Source organism: Callospermophilus lateralis, chromosome 6, assembly GCF_048772815.1.
Source record: "Callospermophilus lateralis isolate mCalLat2 chromosome 6, mCalLat2.hap1, whole genome shotgun sequence".
Classification (NCBI taxonomy): domain Eukaryota; kingdom Metazoa; phylum Chordata; class Mammalia; order Rodentia; family Sciuridae; genus Callospermophilus; species Callospermophilus lateralis.
The window spans coordinates 103355404-103377060 of NC_135310.1; the positions used below are offsets into that span (position 1 = coordinate 103355404).

General features: G+C 39.2%; 1 pseudogene; it reads left to right on the top strand.

Annotated features, from left to right (window-relative positions):
- The first annotated feature begins 17891 nt into the window (after positions 1–17891).
- Positions 17892–18253, top strand: LOC143402544 (chromatin accessibility complex protein 1 pseudogene; annotated as a pseudogene).
- The last annotated feature ends 3404 nt before the right edge of the window (positions 18254–21657 follow it).

Here is a 21657-nt window from a genome sequence, read left to right on the forward strand (position 1 = left end):
CTCTTGTAACCACCTTTGCAAGGAAACAACAACAACAACAACAACAATCCGTGGGTTGAGGATAGGACCAGCCAACCGCACTTAAGATTCTTTCCAGGAACCCATCCCAGGGGGCTGTTTTCCAAATCTCTCGGGAGGGGAAACAACAAACTTAAGCTGCCATTTCAAGACTGATTTAAATCCTGGCCTTCATTCTTTCACCGCCCTGTTGTGAGCATTGAGGGTCATGCCCATGAAATAAATCATGCTGTAATACATCACGAAGGCCTTTGCAAACACACCCGTGCAAGGCTCATCACACAAACCACATCTTACACCATCAGGACAAGAAACCCACTTCTACCAACCCATCTTCCATATAGAGAACTCCATTAGGTCCTGGCACCAGTGACCCGACTTGCCCCTCACCCACAATGCTCTATTTTCCCATGAGAAAAATACGCTTAAGTAGTAGGACCATCAGTTAACCAATCGAATCGGTTTTGCTGTTACAGAGCAGTCTGTATTTTTTGAAGAAAAGAATCGGATCCAATCCTGCGGAGATGGGCTGTATTAATGTTACTATAGGGGTTCCACCCACCTCATCTCACTATTCCGAGACAGGCCTAATTTTGGTCTGTTGATTCCTAGAAATTTTCCCTTGTTTTAGTGACGCGTCTAACAACATTTTACACTTTTTATAATGTTTTTCCTGTTCAAGACATTTTTAAAGTCACTTTTGTGTGTGTGTGTGTGTGTGTGTGTGTGTGTGTGCTGGGAATTGAACCCAGGGCCTTGTGCATGTGAGGCAAGCTTTCTACCAACTGAGCTATATCCAAGTCATTCTTTGATTTATCCTCAGCAAAATATCATGAAGCAAAGAAAGCAGATTATCTAACAGGACTATTTCAATTCCATAAATGAAGACATTTTAGACTGAGCACTTACTTGGCAGGTTTGAAGCACAGTCAGAATCAGGAAAATTGTCAGGGAACTTCTTCCATATCCTCAAAAATATGGGCCTTTAACCTTAGTTGGCATTCATTTGTTTTTAAGCCAAGATTACAATTGTACAACAGAGTTGATGAAGAGAAGGTGAAAACTCCCTCCTCTGCCACTCTGAGCCTCTCTAGAAACAAAATTACAGGCCAGGAAATCAGAAGTCCTATTCACAGTCTCAATCCAATTACAATGATCTATCCAGTAAGAACAGAGGAGCTGTGAAACCCATTGTTGATGTTCTTGCATGTTTTTTTTTTTTTTTTTTCCTCCAGAGTTCCTCTATCTGGAGTATGAAGTTTTACTAGGAGACTAACAAGTCCTCTAATCCCTTTTCAACTGTTCTTTTCATCTTTTATCAAAAGGCAGGTGTAAGCCTGCATGTAAAGTGTAATGGATGTCAGGCATTGTTATCTATGTGAGAGAAAGTTCTGTTTACCAAATGAAGCTATCTGGAGCCACTAAATTAAGAATAGTAGTTTCTCCTAGAGCTTGGTGTCAAACACCTGAAATCCCAACTACACCAGAAACTGAGGCAGTAGGATTGCAAGTTTGAGGCCAGCCTGGGCAGCATAGTAAGATCCTATCTCGAAATTGAAAAAAAAAAAAAAAAAAAATGGAAAGGGCTAGGGATGTAGTTCAGTGTGGGAGACTCTGGGTGGGGGTGAGGGGCAGGGATAAAACAAAACAAAACAAAAAAGGAGGCGCTTTATGCCTGTTAAAATTACTTGGTTTCCTAATCCCAGTGACTCAGGAAGAGGAAGCTGAGACGGGAGGATCACAAGTTCCAGGACAGCCTCAGCTGTCCAAAAGGACTGGTGATGTGACTCAGTGGTAAAGTGCCCCTGGGTTCCATCTACAGTTCCAAAAACAACAACAACAACAAAAAACCCTACTTGATTTTCATGCAAGCCCCTTCCATTTTTCCACTGTAAGATGATAACCTACTTCACTTTAGGCAGAAAGTAATATTTTGATAACTCTGGAAAAAAGAGTTCTAGAGTGACCTTTCTATTTTTGAATAATAATTAAAGCCTATTAATCCTTCATAAAAAAAAAAAAAACAATCAGGGTGCTCTTTGATCTATGGAAGGAAATGCACTGCTAAACCTCCCTCCATGTAACTTTCCAATTGTGAAATAAAATTTGACCTGAGATTTTTCTAAAAGCTAGAAATAGGCAAAAAAAATCTTGGATATTGCAGTATGTTCTCAATAAGAAGGCTGACCAGTCACCACTTCCCTTTCAGATTGCCCTTGAAAGCCATAGACATGGGCAACATGCAAAATGATTTTTAAAAAAATGTGCAAGATTAAAGAGTTATTTTGTCCCTATCGCTAACAAAATAATTTGGTCTATTTTTTGTTGTATACATACTAGACTGACACTGTTTTTTATAGTACTTTTACTCTGTGTTTACATGGCATCCCTTTCCAAGGAGCTTCAAGTGCATGTGATGGCATCTTGTTACTAAATTTCATACATTCATGTGAAGTACAAAGGGATGGGAACATGAGGAATTGGAAGTGTGGCTGAGATAAAACCATTTGCCTGGAATATCCTGGTCTATATTGGTTTCTACTGGTCGATCCTAAATGAAGACCTATAATAAGACCTACTCGTGGAAACTTATACAACATATAGAATTGTTTAAAAGCTCTAGTTATAATTGTTTTCCTTTTTATATCTTTTTAATTTGTTTTAATTAGTTATACATGATAGTAGCACAATGCATTTTTATTCATTATACACAAATAGAGCATACCTTTTCATTTCTCTGGTTGTGAACAATGTAGAGTCATACCACAGGTGAGTCGTACATTCCACTATCATTCCTGCTCCTGCTCCCCTGCCCCCTCTCCTTCTCTCCCTCCCCTTTGCCCGAAGTTCTTCCATTCTCCCCATACCCCTCCCCCGTTATGATCAGCATCCACTTATCAGAGAACATTCAGCCTTTGCTTTTTTGGGATTGGTTTTCTTCGCTTAGCATGATATTCTCCAATTTCATCCATTTACCTGCAAATGCCATAATTTTATTCTCTTTTAACGCTGAGTAATATTTCATTTCTTTTTTTTAAAAGAGAGAGTGAGAGTGAGAGAGAGAGAGAGGAGAGAGAGAGAGAGAGAGAGAGAGAGAGAGAGGAGAGAGAATTTTAATATTTATTTTTTTAGGGTTTTTTTTTTTTTTTTTTTGGCGGACACAACATCTTTGTTTTGTATGTGGGGCTGAGGATCAAACCCGGGCCGCACGCATGCCAGGCGAGTGCGCTACCACTTGAGCCACATCCCCAGCCCAATATTTCATTTCTTTATCCATTTATCTGGTGAAGGGCATCTAGGTTGGTTCCACAGTTTAGCTATTGTGAATTGAACTGCTATGAACATTGATGTGGCTGTATCACTATAGTATGCTGATTTTAAGTCTTTTGGGTATAGACTGAGGAGTGGGATAGTTGGGTCAAATGGTGGTTCCATTCCAAATTTCCTAAGGAATTTCCATACTGCTTTCCATAGGGGTTGCACCAATTTACGGTGCCACCAGCAATGTGTGAATGTATATTTTTCTCCATACCCTCGACAACACTTATTATTGTTTGTATTCTTGATAATTTCCATTCTAAATGGAGTGAGATGAAATCTTAGAGTAGTTTTGATTTGCATGTCTCTAATTACTAGAAAAATTGAACATTTTTTCATATATTTGTCAATCGAATGTATATCTTCTTCTGAGAAGTGTCCGTTCAGTTTCTTAGATCTTCATCATGTTGGATTACATTCTGACTTCCTTAACCACATTCCTAAAGTGCAAGAAATAAAATCAAGAATCAATAAATTGGATGGATTCAAATTAAAAAGCTTCTTCTCTGCAAAGGAAACAATCAAGAATGTGAAGATAGGGCCCAATGAGTGGGAGAATATCTTTACTAGATATGCACATCAGATAGAGAGAGCTCTAATCTCCAGGATATATAAAGAACTCAAAAAATTTAACACCAAAAAAAAAAAGAAAGAAAGAAAAGATAACCCAATTAATAAATGGGCTAAGGAACTGAATAGACATTTCTCAGAAGAAATAGAATTGATCAACAAATATATGAAAAAAATGTTCATCATCTCTAGTAATTAGAGAAATGCAAATCAAAACTACTCCTTTTTATATCTTATGGAAAGACTACCATGGCAAAGAAAAGGAGAGCACTTTGGATTCTGGTTAAGTGTGAGCTTGGAAGTTAGTTCAGCCTGAGTTTGAGATCCAGAACTACTGTTAGAACCTTCAGTGAATAATTGAACCTTTTTGCATTTCAGGATTTGTAGCTGTAGCTATAAGCATCATTCTACTCACTGCATCTAGTTACGGGCTCAAATTAAATGAAATGACCCCTGTAATGCACTCAGCATTGTGCCTATCACATGATATGGTGATAAGTGTGGGTAAAAAGGCAATTGCTGGATTCAAGTGTTATTTATGAGATCTTTGTTTCAATACTTTCTACTTGAAGAAAGTATGTACTATTTAAGGGAACTACTTGGGAGGAATTTGGAGAAACCTGAACATCTATACTTTTGAATCCTGAAATCAAATCTATTGATTCCTTGACATTCCATCATGAAAGAAGCCTCCATCCTGGTTTTCCTATTGAGACTCCCTTCCAGCAGCCAACTGGAGAAAGCAGCTATGATATTAAGTTCACCTCTTTCACATACAGGATGCTGAAGAACTATGGTTCAATCAATTTTAAAATAAATAAGAATAATAGTTTCCTTGTACCGTGTGGCTATTTTATCTAATTTAGTGGTAAAATGGTTGGGGCTCCCTAAAGCTAATTTGATTTTCTTCTACAGTTTTTCACTCTTTTTTTTTTTTCCTTTTCACTTCTAAATAACAATTATGAGAGCAAGTCAATTGACTACTATAAACAAAAGAGAAGATGGAGAAATTGTTCCTGGGCACTCAGTAAACTTGCGCACATTTAAAATTATGATGCCTTGCATCTGATCTCCCACTCTCTGCTGTAACTAGTTTGTGACTGAAGAATTTCAGATGCCAAACTATAGGAATGAATGATAAAATGACCAATCGGGAACTTTTTATATTATTAACAAAATAATGTGAATTCCTAAATTGCAACAACATTTAATGTGTGTGTTAATTCTCACACTGGCTTCTAAACAAAAATTTAGGAAATACAGTGCATAATTGTGTCACAGTTTTAATGGCAAAAATATGGATATGAAAATAAGACCTTTCCTTATTCTTCAGTGGGCATTTGTAACTAAAAAGCCTCATGATGAATGGCTGTGACTCCCCCTCTTTAAAGGTCTTGTCAATTTCATTCATTTCATTCATTTTGCTCAAGATTTTTATTCATTATATCCTCGGGGAGAGAAAGAGGTGCGAAACCCCTGAGCATATGGAAAATGAGAAGAATTGAACTTCAGACTAATGCCAAAAGTTTGGAGAAATAAAACGTTTTTTACTCTGCTCAATTCCATTTCAATTTGGACAATGTTATAAAAGAAGATTTTGGAAGAAACTTTCTCAGATTCAGGATTAGAGAAGGAGAGTTGTGTAAACTCACACAGAATGAGAAAACTGAGGCCTGAATTCCTGGGCTTTGTCACACCTCCAGTTAGTGTGCTAATAACTGCATAGAAGTGCACAACTCCCAATGGCTCATTTCAGTCCAACATTTATCATCTCAGTTAGGCTAATGAGCAAAGGCACAGATTGCCCTTTGTTGAACTGCTGAGGGTCAGAATCCCCCACAGGGACAGAGTGTTCTGTCCATAGCTCTTTAGTTGAAGCCCATCTCAGGAAGACTTATCTTGGCTCTCAGTCCCTTTTAATAGAATGGGAAGATGAAAATGGCAATCTTGGACAAGAAGAGTAACAATTGCATTATTCATGCTTGATTCTGGCTTGGTTTCAGGATTTTAATGATTTAAAAAGAAAAAAAAAATCAATCCAACAATTGACCAGTGTAATTCAGCTCATGTTTACTAAGTCTGGTTTCACTGTGAAAAGGTTAGCTGGGGAGCCAGAACTGGACATCTGTAAGGCCTCTCAAAATAGATGAGACTGAGGTAAAATCACAGGACAGGGACAGATGTACGGGGAGTCTTCTTCAGTTCATATTTGTACCCCTATGGATGTTGGAAAAGTGTTGGGTTTGGCCAAGGGTGACCTCGGTTCAGCATCTTGATGTAGCATCTTGAGCTGATTTCTCTTGTGATACTTTTGGATTATTTTCTATTTCTCTTTTTACTTCTTTGGCTCCTCCATTAGATTGTAAGCTCCTACAGAATTAGATTTATGCATGTGGTATTCACAGTCATACCCATGTGACATAGCACATAATGTGTGCTGAAAAAATAATGTGACCGCTTAGCACATCAGGAATCCACTTGGCCAAGAAGTTCATGATCATTTGCTCCAGAACCCTTGGAGGATGCTACAATGACCTAGAAATGGACTAGAAGAAACAGATATACATCAGGGATGAAAACAATGAGGACAGAAAAGCAATTAAGGAGAAACATGTGTCCCCATCTGAAAGAGAGGGAGACACTAAGAAAAAAGAATGAGCAGGAGTAATTCTGAGTCCCTGATAGGATGTGCTAAGTAATAGACTATCAATTTTTTAAAGTATTGAATTAAACTGAGTGGCAAGAATTTAGCCCACTAAAGGAACATCCTGGATAGTTCAAAGTAAGGTAAAATTCTTTTGTTTTGTGCTTCCTCCCAATTAAATTAAATTTCTCTGATTATCCTTCCCACCATCCTGGGATTCTCCAGAACTAAGGGCATCCGAGAAGGACCCTGAAAACCACTCGGGGTACAAAGGCCCAACTTTGTGGAGTCTGACCAGGCTTTGTTGGGTCTTTCGCCCTGATGTTTCTGAGAGTGTCCAAGAATCACCTGACAGCGTGGGGATTTTAACTAAAGTCTTAGAATTTTGGCAACACCAAAGGGAAGTACTAGCAGGAAGCTCACAGGGTAAGTAGTCCCTGAAGTAAGACATGATGACTGGAGACTAAATTAACTCTACTTAATCATGCATGTGATGGAATACTTACAGTCTTCAAAAATCATGTAGAACACATGACACAGAGAAATATGCAATCTGTTTTTCTACAATTTCGCAAGGCAAAGCAGAATATAGTGCAGCATGATTAAATAAATATACATATCAAAATAAGAAAAAAGAGAAAGAAAAAGCTGTACATTCGTAATGATATTTCCAAAACTTAATTTTTAGTATTTTTAAATGTCCTTAATAAAATAAATACATAAATGAATGAATGCTGTTGTTCATTGCTCTGTACCAAAGTATAATTCTAATGGGCTACAATTAATTACAGATTATCATAGGACAAAAATATAGTGAAGTCAATTATAGCAATTGCAATGGTGATGTATGGGTGCTTTGTGAGCACCCTGTGCTTAAGAGCTCATAACAACAACAAATAGGAATCTTTATTGTCTCTCAAATTAGATGCTAAAGGAGGTAAGCTGCTAAAGGCAACCATGAACTGTCAGAATACTCCATCATTAATGGTGCAGCAGGAATGGGTGGCAGGGGGTTCAGACTCCACACACTCAAACTTCCAGGAACCTGAGAGGCTCTTGGAGGGGACACTGAGGGGACACATAGGCAATGTGTCCCTTCTCCTAACTACTTAATGGGCACAACTGGCTCCTTCAACAAGTCACGCTGGATCTGAGCAGTCTCCCTTTCTCCCACATTCCTCTTTAAAGGCAACATCTCCATCCTATCTATTAAATCAAAGCTGAAAGAGAATTATGTCAGCTGCTCTAAATTTTTTTGTGACTGTGTCCAGCAAACTTTGCAGCAGGATGGGGCCTGCTTTAAATCTCTCGCTTCCTCTTTTGACAAATCCAATGTGCTCTGATCCCTCTATATTTCTAACATAGGTTAGAAGGAAAGCACCTTATTGGGATGCCCTGGGAACCCTGAATAAGATTTAGTCTGGGGACAAAAAAGACACAATGCTGTTATTCAATATTTAATATTCTATTATTAATTCTTTTGTCTATCCAGGATATATTTATTAGAAACCTCCTAGTTACTAAGACCCAGATAAAGAGATTAATATAATGCAATCCCCACCCTCCCATTTAGTAGAGAAGACATATTTAAACAAATAATCACAGCATTGTGTTACAGGACTTAAGAGAGGTACACTGGATGTTAGGGGAAAACAAAAGGGTCATGTAGCTCTCTAGTCTCCTCATGTTTTAGTGCTGGGAGGGTTAGCAACAGCTCTAAGGTGAGTCATGAAGCTGAGTCTGATATGCAGACAATAGGTGTGGAAAGGCTTCCAAGCCAAGGGCAGCAAGTGCAGAAAGCACAGAGGCACATAGCAGCACAACACTTGCAGGAAATGACAATGGCCAGCTTGTAGGGCACATATGGGTACAACTCCTGCTCACCTCCTTCAACACAGAAGGAAGAGACAGAACAGTCCATGACCAAATGCTTTTACTATGAATCACTTAATCATACATAGGGAATGTAAAAAAAGTAAACACAGTCCTTTATTTTTGGCTCCAGGGGCATGTTCTGACTCATGTAAAATCCTTTGTAAAATAGGTGTTCAAGAGGGGCTCCTCCCCACTCACCCCACCAATCCCCCTAACTAGCACCTATGTGTAGCATCAATTTCCACAGTGGCCCTGTTGCCTTGTATGAGCTAGGGTCAGCCAGTCATCTTTCCTCTCTGATTTCCTTTCCTCTCTCCTTCTCCAGTTCTTTAATCCATTTAAATTTTCTCATTCTCTCGTCTTCCAGCTCTGCTCAGGACTCCACCTCTTCTTATAAAACTGTCTTAGTTTTTTTTATTCACTTCTGCTGCTGGACTGGGTCAGAAGCTTCAAATCTAGAGTTTGGGGAAGAGAGCCCATGAACTGGTCTCAGGGTCAAATATCTAAAGATCATCAGGTCTTCCAGGTGGTCTAGTTTAGCTACCTGCTAACAAAACATTTGCTGCTTATTATTATTATTATTATTATTATTATTTGGGGGATTGAACCCAGGGGCTCTCTACCATTGAGCTATACCCCAAGCTCTCTTTGTTTTTTATTTTGAAATAGGATCTTGTTATGTTCTGCCTTGAATTTGAGTGCCTCCTGCCTCAGCCTCCTGAGTAGCTGAGATTATAGCAAATTATTACATTAAAAGAAAATCTGACAACTTCTCTACCTTAGGTAGTATTCTCAGCTTGGTGATGCACAGCCCGTGGGGATTGGGAGAGACTGAGGACAAAGAAAATATATCCCATCTGACAAGATGTGAGACTTGAGAAGTAAACAGAGGTCTTATGAATGAAGAACTTTGCATGTTCTAGGAAGGAACTTGAACTACGTGAAGATTTTCCCCAGAGGTGGGGAAAAGAGGTAACCCCACTTCATATCATCAGCACTATTTTTGTGGGCCTTTGTTCTGAAGGGACTATTTTATAGCCCTCAGGTATTGGGGTGTTTGGTATGAGAGATAAAAAGTTATAAGCAGGGAACTTACATGATGTTTAGTTTTTGAAAAATCCTGCTATTGGTAGTGGTGGGGAAGGCTGAGGACATGACAAATGGGGACAAGAAGACAAGTTTGGGAGCAGTTGGAGAGCCTGAAGAAAGGTGAGGTGTTGTGGATGACCAAGCAAATGCCAAGATTCAAGAGGTATCTAGAAGGCAAAATCAATAGAGTTTAGTGATTGACAAGAGGTAGAAGGTGGAGTTCCTGTACTCTGCGTTCATGTAGATTCTTGTATTTCCAAAATCGAATTCACATCTCACTGGGTTAACATTTCTTATTAAAGTCTTCTGTGCCACTCCATGAAGGCTGAAACACACAGTACCTGATAGACACAGGTGATTGGCTGAATGGACCAACAAATGAATGACGTAAAGAATGACTCACATTCGTAGCCTGAAAGACTGGTGGTTGGGTAGCTACCATATAAGAGAGGAAGCAAAGGAGGAAAAGAAGTTTTGAGTCCCAAACTGCAGTTTTGTTTTCATTGCATTGGGTTTGAGGTGTCTCTAGAATCTCAAAGGAAGATATTTAGCTGCAACTCAAGCCCAGGGGAGGATTTTAGTCTGGTAAGACAGATTAGGTGGCTGTCAGTGAATAGGTGGACATTCATAGCACAGGTGTGGGTAGGATAAATATAGAGAATGAAGCAAAGGGGATGAAAGACACAGAAGTTATTTCTAACAGAAAGCTGGTAGCTTTGGGTTTTGTTACTGCTTTTATTGTTTATTGAAATCTATGTACAATACCAAGAAATTCATTAAGTGAATTATCATTGGTTGTCTAACTCCAGAACATTTCCATCATCCTCAAAAGAAATCCCATGCCCCATTTGCAGTCACTCTCCATTCCCTCTTTCCACTGCCCCTTGACAACCACAAATTATCTTTCTGAGTCTATGGATTTGCCTCTTCTAGATACTTCCTATAGACGGAATCATACTACATACAATGTGACTTTTGTGTCTTACTTTTTCCACCTAGCATGACGTTTCAAGGTCCACCTATATTATAGGATGTCTCAGTACTGTATTCAGAAGGCTGGTGTTCAATCAGTTTTTGTTTTGTTTTAAAGATGAGTTCTCCAGGTACTTCCCAGGCTGGTCTCAAATTCCTGGGCTTGAGTGATCCTCTACCTCCGCCTCAGGAGTACTTGGTACTAAAGGCATGCATCTTCACACCTTGCTGGTGTTTAATCTTTAGCAAAGTTTTTTTGCATTCTCATCCTAGACTTAGGAGACTCTCCCAGACCTTTGTGTATGTCTCTCAGAGTCCAAAACATGGGTGCCTTCATCAACTCATAGAATTTGGAAAACCTTTATGTCAAAAAAAACCCATGGAAAATATCCTCAGCTACTTCCTGAAGGTGCCCTTGAACAGTCTAGACCCCCAGGAATCTCTTTGCTCTGACTCCTAGGGCACTCACTGTGTGATCTACATGATTACATTCCAGGTTCTGTAAAATCTCCATCTTAATTCTCTGTCATTGAAAATTCTTGGTAAGGTAAGGGGAATCTATCTCATGCTGTATTTTTCTTTTACTATTTGCAAAACTCAGCATATTATTATATGAGATTCTTATCTACAATTGAATAGAAACCAAAATGGTACTTAATCTCTCTAATTACTGCAAAGTTTCCAGAAACACTACAATTTTGTTTTTTAAATGGGTTTGACTATATATTTTTTTCTATAATGGATTCTATAATGGGCTGCTCTTGAATTAACTCAAGTCACAACAATTATTCTGCCTTTTCTTAGAACTCGTCCTCTTCCCCTGTCCCAGAACAATATCCAGCTTAGAATGCTTTGGTCCAGCTCTAGGACCAATAAGTGACTTATGGCTGGCATCTATTCTCAATGCTTAGTACCCAGATCATCATATCAGTTGTTAAATATTTTCAATATACTTCCTGTGCCACCATCTACATACAAAAAGCTCTAGGATTCCAGCAGATGTTTTTCCCCCAATATGCCACCTTTGTCACAATTAGATTCTTCAAGTAAAGAATACATGACCCAGGCTTTCCCAGTTACATTCCTCTATGGGGAATTTGGATTTGGCTTATCCTTAGCCTATGTGATATATTATACAACAACAGAAAGTGATTTCAGAAGATACTAGAAGTTTGCAAACTGGAAAACCAGACAAAACTAAGCTGAGCAGGTAAGAGAAAGAAACCAGTGAAATAGTGCTAAGGAGAAAGCAGTACAAGAGATGGAGCTGGAGTCGTAGGGGCATTTAAGGCCCTGTTTCCCCTTCATTCTTACCAGCTGGCTGCGTCAGCCCTGGAGTTCCATTAACTGCTCATCTATCTTTATGTGCTGTTCATGTGTTGAGGTGCTAATATTATCATTTATTGGGGGGAAAGAATCAGAAAGGAAAAGAGATACCTGTGTTTTATTATTTTCCTCTCACCCCTCTCCCATTCTGCCAATTCTCCTCCCTGTTCACCCAGGGTGATTGATGTTCAACTGGTTTGTACCTTTGTGGCTCCTGTGATCATAAAATATTTTGAATATTTCTGCTTCTCAGATCCACACCCCTGCACCTGCACACACCTCATGTCTCATGTTCCTGCCAGCACAATGGGAGGGAGGAATAGAAATCGATTTTCTTTGAGTGAAAGAAAGTTTACTAACATGCCATTCCTTGTACAGTAGAGTTTCTAATAAATACCTCTTTTTAGCTTTGACCAGCTCAAGGGAGTTTTTGTTACCTATAAACAAAAGAGCTAGACACATTCAGAATGCTTTCAATATAGGCATAAAGATTTAAAAAACAGAATGGAAGAGATGGTAGAAATTACATTATCATTTGATAGATGAGATAACAGATCCAGAAAGCTAAAGAACCTTGTGGTTTCACATAGATGTCAGGGTGGAGACTGTGGGTCTCTTTCACTCCGTGAGCCTTACCCTTCAGCACCCTCTCCTTCAATTTACAGCCCTGGCATTGTGCAAAGATGGGAAATGTTTGCATTATTTAATTTCACAGAAATATGAACCAATGTTCTTACTGTTTATTCGGATTATTTTGATTAGCAAGAAAAGTATAACTGCGGTTTAATGGGTGCATGGCCATACTGAATCAATGCTTGTTCGATTGCTAGGAGATTTCAACTGTGGTGGACAAGCAGGGATTGATGTGCCTTGTGGTATAGTGGTTGAATGCAATAATTATTAAATAAAGACAAAACTGAGCTGGCTAGGACACATTAAAAGGATTTTCTGCTCTTTGCTTTGCAGCTGCCAAGCCCTCTGACCATTTCTATGTGATGACTCCACCTTATCAGGACAAACCATCTTCTCATTTCATTGTGGTTTCCACGCCACTTTTTGCACTCTTCATCTTGGGGTAAACTTGGAAAATGAGGAAACCTAGAATGTCTTGAGTCATCAGGGATGTCCTATAGCACAGGGTGTGAAATGGTTCTTTGGCTGAATCCCAAACAGGCTGATGGTAGCATGTGTCCTTCCAGGTGTAGTAAATGCCTAATGTCTAGCCGATGCTCTGAGTGTGCCCAGGTGAAACAAAATCACAGCCTGCAAACACTCCCCAGGTCTGTCAGGACACAGTATCTCTGGTCCATGGGCATATTCTAAAACTTCAAACTGGATAAACTCAGGAGGTGGGATCAGTCCTCTCAAGGTAAGGAGGGGCTCTGCATTTTTACCTCATCTGGGTCACAACTTTTAATGCACCTGTGGATACAAGCATTTAAATATTCTTTGTTTCAATTCATTTATGCAAAATATACTGTAGACTTAACTTCTGAGCCTTTTATTCAGAATATAATGTCTTCCATATTTTATTACACATTTTTCATTTGTCACCAAAATAGTTATATTTAACCAAATAACTATGTTTTTCCCAGGCTATATACTTCTCAAAGGTAAAAGCATTTGCTCATTTTTTATACTGCCCAGAATTCTGCCAGGGTAGCAGTATTTAAAAATCCATGTATAATGACTTCACAATCATACTTCAATTTAGTAAAATTATAGTGACTCCGAATTCACCCCTGTCTTCACCTTGTAGTGCTAACAATCTTAACCCTTCATTTATGGGAAGGGAATGGTCTCAGACTGGACAATCATAATTTCCTACCCCTATGGCCACAGGGATGGAAATGTAATCCAAACTAAACATTGCCTAAGACTGGAGCTATAGACCCAGTTCTGGCCCATGCAACTTAAAGAAAATCTGCTGCATGCAGCTTTGGGGGAAAAAAAATCTTTTTTGCTAGTAAAGAAGACCATCATAGTCTCTTCCTATTTTTCCTCCTTTTGACTTCAGTGTAAATGTGATGGTTGGTGCAGAAGCAGTCATCTTAGGATCATGAGGGAAAGATCAAGAGAATCACAGAGATGATAGTCCTGGTATCTTCAAGCCACCCAAACTATAACAAACAATTACCTGGCTCTAAACAAGTGTTGTCCAACTACAATCCCTGTGCCAAATCTGTCTTGTTTGATTTAGGGGCACTGCCTAAACAGGCTAGCAACTGTGGGCAATAAAGACTGAGCCAGGCCATCTTCTTCTACGTTTACTTCCCCTTCTGCTCCCAGCATTTATGTCCTAGTGAATAGCTATGTATTGTCAGTGCTGTTGTTTTTATATTTTTGTTGCCATAAATATACTGGGACATTACCATTGACAACTGCTGGCCACTGGGTAGTAATCTCTCAGTCCAAAAGTTAGTAAGCCTGAAGGTCATCCTGAAAGTCACCGCTGCCCAAGCTGAATTGGCTGGGCTTGCCAGGAATAGACGAGGACATATTGGACTGTAGGTGTCACTGGGGCAGAGTGAAAATGACCATGGAAGTTGCCATTCCCATTATGCACTCAGCTGGCCAGACCCCTCCTTCTTGAACCAATAAGCTCTTTCTTCCAAGAATATCTCTAAGAGAAGACAACTAGCTGCAAAGTGTGCCCACCTCAAGCAAATGGGGCAGTGAAGGAGTTTTTTCTCCTGTTATATATTTTCAATTGCCTCTTATCCTGCAATATTTACTTAAAATTTTCAATTGCCTCCATAATATTTTCAATTGCCTCTTATCCTGCAATATTTACTTAAAATCTTTACTATCTGAGCCTACATGAAATTGTCGATTCTTGATCTAAGCAATACATGTTAGGTCAAGGAAAAAAAAAAATTGAAGGTACTGTGGTCAAGTTTCCCCTTATTTGTATTCAAACACATTTCTAACTTACATTAATAAGAAGGACTTCAATAGACAAAGAAGTTTTAGGGAGAGCACAAAGGACAGCCTGAACAAAAGTAGAGCCATGTGTGAGGAAAGCAAGACCTGTCTTTGGTTTGAGAATGAAGCAGCAATTCCCTCCTAAGATATTTCTTTTTATCTTTGTAAAGAGCTACAACCCGCTAGTTTCTGCTTCTGTAATTATGCTTGCTCAGCACCTGTGGCAGGAACCAGAGCTGCCTGAAGGAAGGAGGTGGGATCAAGGCTACTTGCATGAGAAAGTCTTGAAACCTGCAAGTCTGTGCTGTATAAAAGATACTGAGAACAAAGGGCTGTGCTCAGCCCTCAGAGAGAACTCTTTTGAGCCTGCACCAGTGCTGAATAAACCTCACTCTTCTACATCTGTAAAAGTGCCATTTGTCTCTTTCCATTACCATTATTTTTGTATTTCCTGTAACAAGAACAAGGTTAGTGTGGCTAAACTAACCTTGTTCTTGTTACAGGAAATACTTCTTTTTAAATTGCATATATAGTTTACATATATTTTTCTTTTATATATGCACAAGAATACTAGATACTGAACTTCTATGTCTGAATAAATCCAAGAGTTCTTTTAACTAGTATAAAAATTCCTGAGTCACAAAAAAAAAACCCAAAAAATTGCAGGTCATGTTCATTAGTTGGTCATGAAATCAGTTTAGTGGGCTGCAACTAACATTTGTTTAGTTTCCATTTGGTCTTTACATTAATTTTCATAGCAATTGTATTCATAACAGTCCTAAACTCTAAATAACTCAAACTCAAATGTCCTTCAACTTAAAAAAAAAAAAAGTTGAACAAACTGTGGTACATCACATCACGGAGTTCTACTCAGCAAGAAAAAGGACAAATCATCAATACAAGGCAAAACTTGGATCGATCTCAAAGGAATCAGGCCAAGTGAAAAAAAAGCAATCTCAAAGTGTTATTTACTGAATGATCCACTTATACAATATCATTGGAATAGGGGAACTATAGAAATGGAGAGCAGATTTATGGATGATGATGGAACTTTTAAGTATCTTGATTATGTTGGTAGCCACACCAATCTGTACTTGTGATAAACGGTATAGAGCTGCACGTGCACACACATACTCACACACCCAAATAGGTGTATACAAAATGGGTGACATTTAAACAAAATGGGTGGGTTGTATCAATATCAGTTTCCTGTTTTAATATTGTAGAATTATGCATGATATTACCATTGGGGGGAACTGGGTAAAGGGTATATGAGATCTCTCTGTATCATTTCTTAATACTGGGGCTAAGGAGCCAGGCTTGGAGGTGCACACCCCAGCAGCTAAGGGAGGCTAAGGCAGGAAGATCACAAGTGAAAAGCCAGTCTCAGCAACTTAGCCAAGGCCCTAAGCAACTCAATGAGACCCTGTCTCAAAATACAAAAGAAAAAGATCTGGGAATGTGGCTCAGTAGTTAGGTGCCCTAGTTAATTTCTGACACACACACTCACACACACACACACACACACACACACACACACGGGGGTGGGGGGATATTCTAATTTGTTACAATTGCATGTGAATCTACAAGTACCTCAAAATAAAAGCTAAAAAAACCTGAAGAAGAGGATGTTAACTTTAGCCTGGCAGAGTCCATGGGAAGAAGATACAAAATGTTAAAGATAGAGGAATGTGTTCACAACAGAGATTGGCAATGCTGAGAATATGGCTGAATGGCAAGCCAATTCATTTCAACCCGAACTTGCTGTATCAACACTACTGCAAACTTTCTTCATATTCACTTAATTCTATTCCAAGTATAAGGACCGAATATATTTCAGACAATTTTACAGAACCTTTTCTACTGCTTCCTTTGAATTAAATTATAAAATGAGCTCTTTTGGGGGGAAAACCTTGAATCTATGAGTACATTGATTCATTTTGAAATGACACTTTATTTCCTGTTCACATAGGTAAAAAACGAAATTGAGACTTTTCTTAAAATATTTAGTGTAAGTCACTAAACAACTAATTCTTGGAATTAAAGAGCTGGAGGAAAACCTTATGACTAGTGTTCATCTCAAGGTAAGGCAGGAGCTTTCAGCACTTTTTCATTAATTGAATGTAAAAGTGTAAAACACCTACATGTACAATATGTCTTACTGTGAGAGATGGTTACAGCGAAAAATCCAAGTGTAACAAAAGATAGCAGAAGGTAGGCTGGGCCTAGATAATAAATGTCAGTCTGAAGAATAGTGCTTTAAAGCTGCCTACCATGAGGTGCCCTGAGGACTCTTCAGGAGGTAAATGGTGTAACCAGATCCAGAGAAAGAATGGTTTGACAGGTGAAAGGATCAACAAATAGTTAGTACATTAGGCCTGGGTACTGCAGGTAGCAGAGGGGCAGGAGAGAGTGTCTGACTTAGAATTCTTTCAGTGCAAATGATAGAAATTCGACTCAAACTCTGGTAAGCAATTACATATATCGACTGACATAGCTAGGAAAAATATTAGGTTATTTTAAAGAACCAAATAAAATGAGCTGCAGCACACAGAAGCTGTAATGACAGAATGAGGACTTGTTACTGCTAAGTCTCTCCCTCTCTCCATGAGTTTGGCCTCATTCTTTCCTGCACAGAAGCTCTCTGAAAGTTGTGGTGAAGACTGCTTCCAGGAGTCTGGGACTCATTTCCTCCCCCAATTTAGCAAGCCTACTAGACTTTGTCTAGAATCTGGCCATCAATCCCAGTAAATGACTCTGAGAGGTCTTGCCATGGTGGCCTGCCCATTCCTTGTTCTGAACCTTTTACAGAAATCAGAGTGCTTTTGCTTGGAAGTCACAGAATGAAAGTGATTTAAATAATGAGAATAATATAAAATTGTACTTATAAGAAGCTCTGAGACAGGTTAATAAAGTGACATAATAAGGCCAAGGTCCCAGGTAGGCCTCTCTGCCAGTTCTCTTGACTTCCCCCTCAAAGGCAAGATGGCTACTGCATTTCCAAGAACCATCTATCTCCTCCTGTAACAAAGTTCAGGGAAAGAAGAAGTAATTCGTAATTTGTATCCATAGTTAGGGGATGAGGAAATCTTGCCAGGAAATAGTCTTTTCAATTTCATTGTTTATTAACACTAGGTCACTTGGCAGCTGGAAGATGAAGGACGCAGCCTTGGGCGAGGACAAGAGCTGGGAGCAGTGGCTTGTGTCACTGCCTGGGTCCTGCATCCGAGGTGTCCAGCATAAAGCAGGAGGCACCAGGCTGGAGGGCCAAGGCAACAAACTCTTTATTGGATACTGGTCACTTATTACCATAGACATGGCAGTGGAAAGGGAAAGAAGGCACTGATTTAATGGTGGTTTATAATCATTGCTGAGGAATTGGAAACTTCTCAGTTTCTTGCAGATATATTGCTAAAGATTTTAGCCAGTAAGTATCTAAAAACGCTTAAAGAGAAGAGGGAAGAAGATGAGGAGAATAATAATGATGAAAGTGACAATGATGAGGCAGAATCTTAAGCCAAGAAAGAAGTGTTTCTAGAAGTTACCTGGTGAGGACCCTCCTGGGTGAGCCTTGTTGCTCTCAAGCAAGCCCGTCACCATGTAGCTTAATTTCATCACTTTTCCAGAAACTTCCAGTACAGTATACTCCTTTATGTTTAAGACAGCGTCTCCTGCACCCATACCTTAAAAAGCTGAATGGAAAATAGCCAGACCTCGGTCTGACAGGCCACCCTATTGGTGGAGGCCACTAGGAGAGAATCCTGTGAGAATCCACCAATGCAAGCTTCATCCTGCAGCTGAGTCCACCGTACTTTCCTTTCAGTGAAGATAGATTTTTGAAGATATTCTAAATAAGCTCTGAATTTATGTATATATTCTGAGATTAGTTCTTATCAAGAAAGAGCAAAATTCAGTTTTAGCTAAATATGCACTTTATAAGTAGTATTTTACCTTTGAGTTTATGTATTTTTTAAAAAATCAACTATTTGTTCAAATGTCATTTTTTAAAAAATATCTATTTTTAGTTGTAGTTGGACATAATACCTTTATTTTATTTATTTATTTTTATATGGTGCTGAGGATCGAACCCAGGGCCTCGCACATAGGAGATGAGCACTCTACTGCTGAGCCACAACCCCAGCCCCTCAAATGCCATTTTTATTGTAAAGAGATCTACTTTTCATTTTCCTTTAAAGGTCTGTAAATATTTAATAAATAAATTTTGTCATTTAGGATTGTTTGATATACACCTGTTGGTATAGCCCATCATTGGTGAGGTAAATTGGATGAATAAAATTGGCTTGAGCTGGTTGTGGAAGGTATGCCTGCAATCCCAGCTACTCAGGAGGCTGAGGCAGGAAGATTGCAGGTTCAAGGCTAGATTGGGCAACTTACTAAGACCCTGTTTCATCATAAAATACTAACTTAGTGGAAGAGCACTTACCTAACCTATGTGAGGCTCCTAAGTTCTATCCACAATACAGAAAAAAAAGAAAAAGAAAAAAAGAAAGAAAGAGTGCCTTGGACTAATCAACTTCTACACCCTAGGGTTGGAGAGGTACCTTTGAAGTACTCATTATAGTCATCCATCTGTATCCAAGGGGAAGTAGTCCCAGGACAATTCCTGAACACCTCTCCCTGACCCTGTTTGGACTGGGTCCTCCACAAGATTAAATGAAGGGATTGGTCAATGCTGGGTGATCTTCTGTATGCTCAATTGGTACAGGGTCTGCTACCAACACTCAGATTATTATCAGAATTTATTTTCTTAAGGTTGCAGGCTGCCTTCAGCTCCTAGAGATGGCCCCTAGTTCCTTGCCAGATGGGCTTTTCCAGCATGGCTACTCAACAGACAGGGAAAGTCTCTAAAGCAAATCTCCTAGCAAGAACACAAAGGCATGAACACTAGGAGCTAGGCATTTGGGGGTGGGGGGCACCTTAGTATCTATCTTCCACAGAAGTCACCAGTAGCTAGACTTGGGTCATATTTCCTGCTCAGAAGAAGGAAGATGGGAAAACTTTCTGGGAAATTAAAAATATAGCTCTTTCAGTTCACATAAAAAAATGAAAGGGACATTCTGGAAATAGAATTGCTATGATTTGGCAACAACTGGATATGGTATAAAGAAGGAAAGATAAAAAGATGACTCAGGGCTTTAGAGACAGTGACTGCAAAGAAAATTTTGTTAGTAAGTCTGGGAACTTAAGCAGAGTAAGCAGTGTAGATTCACCTGAAGTTTCCATACGATGTCCTCCCACCACATACTCCCCTTCTAAAAGCCTTTAAAATTACCACAGAAACTCTTAATCTTCTAAGGTCTTTCATGGTTTAGCTCTTGCTTACCTCTCCAGATTCTTAATTGACTTCCTCCCTAGAATTCTATTGAATTACTTAGAGTCCTCCAAAAAATGTCAGGTGCTCCCTTTTCTATGAGCCTTCACTTCCCCCCTGCCTTTTTTTTTTTTTTTTTTTACTGCATGAAACACTCTCCACCCTCTTCCCAACATTGGCTGGCTCTGTCTTTCAGTCTCCATATGGAGTATACCCTCCAGAAACCTCCCATGATTCCTCAACACCAATGCAAGCTTCATCTTTGTGCTTCCAGAGCATGCTGCCATCCCCTTTCTGTAGTTCTAATGACACCGAGTTGTCATTACCTATTTACTTTTTTTTATTGGCCTATAAGCATTTTAAAGACAGGAATAAGTTCTGGACCACTATTACATCTCCAGTGGAGTATGGTATAGGGAAGGAAAGAGATCAAGATGACTCAGGGCTTCAAAGATTGTGACTAAAACAGTATCGAGAAGATGCTCTAAAAATATTTGTTGCATGGAAAAAGAGTGAATATTAACATAATTCTCTTTCAGTTAAAACTCCTTTATTTGTAAGGGTCAGAAAACACAATCCAATAGCTTAGGCACAAAAGGGACTTAATGGCTCATGTAAACAAAGAAATGTAAAAGTTATGTTAGTTTCAGGTATGACTTGATGGAGAGGCCCAAATTGACATCACCAGGGCCCATTTTCTTTTCTCACCCCTTTGTTCTGCTTGCTCTGGTTTAGGTCCATTCATAAGCTGGGTATCCTTCATGGTAAGCTACCACAACTCTGGTCTTACATCTTTACCATGCAAGCCCAATATGGAAAAGTTCTTGTTTCACTCTTAGAAGCCTCAGCAGAAGATTCATAAAGTTTTAGTGATGCTGAGGAGTTCTGAGCCCGTTCCTGTACTTACTAATCTCAGTCTGTCCAGGAGAATGCAAGATTATGGATTGGCCGGTCTGATTGTCATGTCATCCCCAGAACTGCTTTACAAAAAAACTGAGGTTGGGGATGAAGGATAGATCTGGAGATTGAGGAAGGGTAGAATTTCCAAACAGAAATTTGAACTTTCCCTGGAATTTTGTTGATATGGTCCTGGTTGACCCACCCCAAATCAAATTTCTATTAACTAATTCCTACAATTGAGGGGGGTAAGGAGGACAAAGATCCAGCAAAGGATTTCTAGGCCAAGTAGTCAGAGAAACAGGCAAAGAACTAAGAAATGTAGTGTCATCCAAAGAAAGGTTTAGCACCTACCACGTGATAAGAAATTTACATGTGATATTTTCTTTAGTCCTCACAAGAGCCCGGATATATAAACATTATTATTCCTAGTTAAAGAGACTTAGGGTGAACTGAGTCTTAGAGAAGATACCTAATTCCCAAGCCACACACTTCATATGTGGCTTAGCTGGAACTTAGTTGGTACCTCTCTGTCTCCAAGAAACCATGCCATGACAAAAGTTGAGCAAGGTGTCAAATCCAGCAAGATGGCTGGGGTGGGTGGCAATGAAGCCTGGGCATTCGGCAATTGGAAAGCCACAACTAATTCCCACTATGGTTATTTCAGAAGAGCCATAAAAGTCAAAGGGAT